Source organism: Gossypium hirsutum, chromosome A10 (assembly GCF_007990345.1).
Source record: "Gossypium hirsutum isolate 1008001.06 chromosome A10, Gossypium_hirsutum_v2.1, whole genome shotgun sequence".
NCBI lineage: Eukaryota > Viridiplantae > Streptophyta > Magnoliopsida > Malvales > Malvaceae > Gossypium > Gossypium hirsutum.
The window spans coordinates 9,151,569-9,157,826 of NC_053433.1; the positions used below are offsets into that span (position 1 = coordinate 9,151,569).

General features: G+C 37.2%; 1 non-coding gene across 1 annotated transcript; it reads right to left on the reverse strand.

Moving 5' to 3' along the window:
• Positions 1 to 2,492: 2,492 nt before the first annotated feature.
• LOC121209283 (small nucleolar RNA R71) lies at positions 2,493 to 2,597 on the reverse strand. The gene has a single exon (XR_005904397.1). It is a non-coding gene; the product is annotated as a small nucleolar RNA R71 (small nucleolar RNA).
• Between the last annotated feature and the right edge of the window lie 3,661 nt (positions 2,598 to 6,258).

Here is a 6,258-nt window from a genome sequence, read left to right on the forward strand (position 1 = left end):
AAATCACTATAAAATAAGAAAAAGTAAACAAAGTAAGCTATAAAGCTTAGTAAGCTCGTATGCTTAATAAGTAAAACTTACAATTCAACTACAATTCAAGTACTTAAACAACACATAATTCAACTCAATTTAAATCCAAAAGCCTAACACATACTCAATCCAAAGGTCAGACGTGAATTTCATCAATTTCTTCGATTCAATGATTGTATAGTTCACGGACATACCTGTACTAATTCGTATCAATTTCATACTCTTCCAATTCATCAATACACCTGTTGAACCATTTGGAATAATATCGGATACTTGAGAATCTCGCACCCTAAGTGCCAATACTAGGCCGAAGCCATCTCAATCTCATATCTCATATAATGCTCACTCTTGAACTATCAATGGGTCTGCTCACACAAGCTGGCGGTCAAGAAGTAGCTACATGGTACTGCTCACACAAGCTGATGAGAATCCATGATAAGTCGTAATTTATAAATATTTTTATCCCATGCTTAGCATTTTTGGATGAATTATCATCAGATTTGTGGAATTCGATGCTCTTGATCCTTTAATTTCATGTTTTATACTTAGGTGAGCATAGGAGAATAAAAAGAGCAAGAAACAGGCCAAAAACGGAGAAAATGGGCCAACGTGGGAAATCAACATAGCTTGGACTTCCTTACACAGGTAGACCATATGCCCGTGTCTATTCAACCGAATCAAACACGAGTTGAAGCACTTGCACACGGGTGTGTCCCTGTCGAGTCCAAATCTAGTCCTATTCAAAAAGGCCACTCTTGAGGGTTTTGAATCATTCTAAAGCCTATATAAACACCCCAGGAGGTACCTAGAAAGAGGACACGGAGTAGGAGGCAAAGAATTACTCGAAGAAAGCCGATTGATCCATCTCAGAAGCCGGATTCACCTTCAAGACTGAAGATCTCCCTTCAATTCCCTTCAAGAGTTCTTGGGTTTTCTTTATGTTTTGTTATCATTATTCTTTTGAGATGTTTTCTTTCATAAATATGAACTAAACCCCTAAATACCTTAGGGGAATGAAACCTAAGACGGATCTTGTTATTATCATCTGAATTATATGATAAATATTTGACTTGTTCTTAATTATGAGTTCTTAATTCTTGCTTTAATATTCCAGGATTTTGATTCAAGTATTGATGTGCTTATTCAGAGGAGCAAAAGTCCCTGTCTAAGAGTAGATCTAACATAATTAAGTGGAGTTGATTGCACGCCTAGAGATAGGGTGACATAATTTTTTCGGATTAGGGTGAAACCTAATAAGGGATTCTATAGAACGAGTTAATGCAACACTAGGGGTTTTAATTAGAAAGAGATTTCAATTAATCAACCTAGGGTTAGATGTTGTTAGTCTCGAGAGAGATAATAATATAACTTAGGGATTTCTACGGATCAAGTCAAGTGAATAAATCATCTGATTCAGAGTCAATAACAAGTGAAGTCTAGGTGAATTTTTCCCTTAGGTATTGTCCAAATCAATCAGTTTTCCCAAAAGTTAATTCTCCAATTTACTTTCTGTGCATTCTTAGTTTAGTAACTAGTTTAGATAAAACAGACCCCTTTATTTTTAGGCAAGATAATAGAAAGAAAGTTAATACTAGCACTTTTAGTTCCTTTGGGTTCGACATCCCGGTCTTGCCATAAGCTATACTACTGTTCGATAAGGTGCGTTTTCCTATGTCGTGATAATAGTTAGTTTTCAAGAATGGTCATTCATAAATTATAAAACTTATCACGATTCACATCACATCAAGTTTTTGACGCTGTTGCTGGGAACTAAGATATTAGGAACACTAATTTTTATTACTTTAGCCATTTATTTATTGCAATTTAAATTTTATTTTGATTTTTACTAATTTTCTTTTTCCTTCTGACAGGTTTTTATAGTTTATGACTAGAGGAAACCTGCGAGGACCATTACTTTTGATAGTGAGATTGAACACACAGCTCGCAGGAACCGAAGAGAAATAAGGTGAAGCCTAAGATACATAGAGGAAGGGCAAGAGGACGATATTCACACCGTAGCCGAGGAGATAGCTGAAAATCAGGAAAACCCGCTACCTCCTACGATAGCTGCTGATCCAATAAATCAGAATCCTGCTCCACGCACTATGTATGATTATGCTAAACCTACTTTAATAGGAACTGAATCAAGTATAGTTAGGCCTGCTGTTGTTGTAAATAATTTTGAACTAAACCTAACACAATTCAAATTATCCAACAGTTTGTTCAGTCTGATGGTTTGCAGGACAAGGACCCAAACACCCATTTGGCGAATTTCTTAGAGTTTTGCAACACTTTTAAGATCAATGGTGTTTCTGATGATGCCATTCGCCTTTGGTTGTTTCCCTTTTCATTGAGGAACAAGCTAAACAGTGGTTGAACTCGTTACCATGAGGTCAATCACTACTTGGGAACAAATGACCTAAAAATTTTTACTTAAATATTTTTCGCCGGCTAAAACAGCTAAGTTGAGGAAGGATATCTCTTCTTTTGTGCAGATGGATCTAGAAACACTCTATGATGCATGAGAGAGATACAAGGATTTATTGAGAAGGTGCCTCACCATGGTTACCACTGTGGTTGCAGGTTCAAACGTTTTACAACGGCGTGAACCCCTCAACAAGGCAACTTATAGACGTAGCTATTGGTGGGACTATCAATAAAAAACACCTGAACTGGCTTACAAATTTATTGAAGAGATGTCACTGAATAACTATCAGTGGCAAGTCATGAGAATAAAGTCGACAAAAGTAGTCGATGTTTTCAACCTCAACGCTTACTATGCTATCTAACCAGGTAGAAATTTTATATAAAAAGATTGACGATTTATATGGTTCTACTCAGGTACATCCAGTGATGAGGTGCGATTCTAATGGAGGAGGAGCGTACACAGAATATCAACCTTTCAATCCTAGCACCGAGGAGGAACAAGTTCAATAAATGGGTATAATAATTCTAGATTTCAAAATAACCCATATAGTAACACATATAATGCAGGTTGGTGGAACCATCCCAACTTCTCGTGGGGTGGTCAAGGGAATCAAAGGCCACAACATCCTTCGGGTTTTCAACAACCACCTACCAACAGGAAAAGAAGCCGAACCTTGAGGAGATGCTAACGAAATTTATCTCGATGTTAGAGACTCGTTTTCAGAATACCAAAATAGCACTTAAGAATCAACAAGCGTCAATTCAAGGGCTTGAAACTCAGATAGGCCAGATTGCCAAACTGATTTCTGAACGACCACAAGGTAGCCTGACGAGTAACACTAAGTCTAATCTAAGGGAGCAGCTTAATCGATTACTGCTCAAGATGAAGAAAGGTTAGCCGAACCTGAGCTAGAACCAAGGCAATGAATTATGGTAAGTAAATGTAAAGGTGAGGAAGACTTCAATGAGCAAAAATCGGTAAGTAGAGAGTACAAACCTCGTGTGCCATACCCCAGTGCGACAAGGAAGACACATGGACGAACAATTTGGTAAATTCCTTAAAATATTAAAGAAATTGCACATTAACTTACCGTTTATTGAAGCTCTTTCGCAGATGCCAAAAGCAGTTAAATTTTTAAAGGAGCTTTTAGCAAATAAATGGAAGTTGGATAAGGTGTTGCATTTAGAGTTGAACGCAGTTTTCTCAGCCGTTTTACAAAATAAGCTACCCAGCAAGTTGAAAGATCCAGGGAGTTTTACGATTCCTTGTTTGATTCGTAGTTTGAACGTGAATAATGCATTGGCTAATTTAGGGGCGAGTATTAATGTTATGCCTTATAAAATGTTTAAAAGCTAGGTCTTGGGAAACCCAAACAAACTAGGATGAGCATTCAGTTAGCTGATAAAACCATAGATTTCCTAGGGGTATCATTGAAGATGTTCTTGTTAAAATCGATAAATTTATATACCCAGTAGACTTTGTTGTTCTAGACAAGAAGAGGATAGTGACGTGCCTTTGATTTAGGATGACCCTTTTAGCAACTGCTAGAACATGGTGAACCACAATCGGAGGTGATGAAATGACACCCAAGCTCATAATGAAAAAACATCGAATATAAGGTGGTTATAATTCATGCTACTAAACAAGTCTGTGCAACCTTCTTTGCAGGAAACACGTTAAAGACATACATGAGCCATGTGCAAGAACAACAAAGACCCATCTATGAAAACAAGACTTCAGGTTGAGAACTAGATAAATGGCGAACACCTGTCAGGAGAACCAAAAGCACACAAAAACCAAAGCGACACCACAATAAACATAGTGATGAAACAGGCAAATTAAAGTTGGGGACAAAGTATTGTTAATGCAAATGACCCTGAATTGCTACTCTAAAGCACAATACGGACAGAGCGATTCCATTCACGATAATGAACATCTTCTCACATGGTACAGTCGAGGTAACACATACTGTATTTGAAACTTTTAAGGTAAATAATACCGACTCAGACCTTATTTGATAAAATTGATAGCAGAGGTGAGAGTTCAACTCCTTAACCACCGTAATCACATAGAGAGAGGTAAGTCGAGCTTAGACTATAAATAAGTGCTTTGGAGGCAACCCAAGACTAACCACTAAATAGGTTTAATTTTTTTAACTATGATATTTAACTGAGAAATTTTGACATTTGACAGGGCAAACACGGCCTAGCCCACGACGTGATTTAGGCTGTGCTCATACCAGGACGGCCACACGGTCGTGCGATACGGACGTGTAAAAATAAGCAAAAATTTTCCCAAAACACGGGATTCGATACATTGCCATGACTGTGTGACATGGCCGTGGGGCAATCCTGTCAAAATAACACGAGCGTGCGCTAACACTCGTGGAAGAAACTGAGAAAATTAACACGGGCATGCGACACGCCCGTTCACCACCCATTTTCGAGACTGTCAAAAGAACACGGGTGTGCGCATATATACACGGGTGTTGGAGAAGTGAACCACATCGCGCACAGATCATGCGATACGGACCATGTGACAACATGGCTTAGACACACGGGCGTTCTCAGGCCGTGTGCGATTCTCCATTTGCGATAACACGGCTGGACGCACCCACGAGCGTGTGACACTCCGTGTGAGACAGTATTGGGCGACCGGTCGTGCCTCTTTTTAGACCATTTTATTTTTATTTTTTACTTTATTCTATTTATTTTGAAGACTCATGTTTTATATTTTTTAAACTCTACCTTTCTTATGGTATCATCGAATTATACCCTTAACTCTCCTCATAGTAGTGTCTTCTCATTATCCCTTAGAATCATGCATTTCCTTCAGCTTTATCTTCAATTCTCGCTCTAGCGAATCCCGAGGATTTCATCCACTCTCAGGGAAGTTTCACTTCTTCCTCTCTTTCGATATCATATTTATATCGCTATTATATATCTTTGGGTACATTGAGGAAAATGTACATTGCAAGTGTGGGGGGGTTATGTATATCTTTTTAGAAAATCCCTGAATTTTGTCTTATTCTCACGTAACTCACTCATATCACTATTAGAATGAATTTTGATTACTTATGATTTTTATTGATATATCTTGGATTAAAACATAGGCATTCATGCATTGATTGTTTAAACTTTAAGGAATTAGAGAATTGCAAGCATGATAAGTTGATTTTTTTAGGTGGTTTCCCCAAGTTTAGGTATTATCTTGAGTTGAAATTCACAGGGTTTAAACATAAAAAAGCCATAATTTTTGTGAGATCTTTGAGCCTTTAGGCATCTATTATTTCTTTCATGCTCATCTTATTAATCTGTATGAGTGCGTCAATATTGATTTTGTTATTTCTAGAACTTGCTTGATTTGCATGTCAAGACACAACCATTGATTTGATATGTTGAGATGTATAAAGGCACCTAGGTTTAACCCACTCACTCCACAAAATCCTACCATAATTAATCCTTAGTGAACCCTTTGAAGCCTAACTAGCATAGCCATCATTGATTTACCCTCAATATTAACCCATAAACCTATTATTGTTGAAATCCCCTCAATTGATTTGGATCCCTATTTTTTTGTCGAGATTCCGATTTGAATAATTGCTTATCTATGTTTTATTTTTAGCAAGGTTCTATAATATTTAACTTGTTCTAAAAAAGAAACTTACATACATATTAGTAGTAACTTTTGTTTTTTGAGCTTAAGTATTTAATTCCAGATCCCATGAAGAAAAGCTCAATTTTAGGAACGTCTAATTAGGAATGTAATTTATTCAAATTTTAGTATTTTTCTAGTTAGGT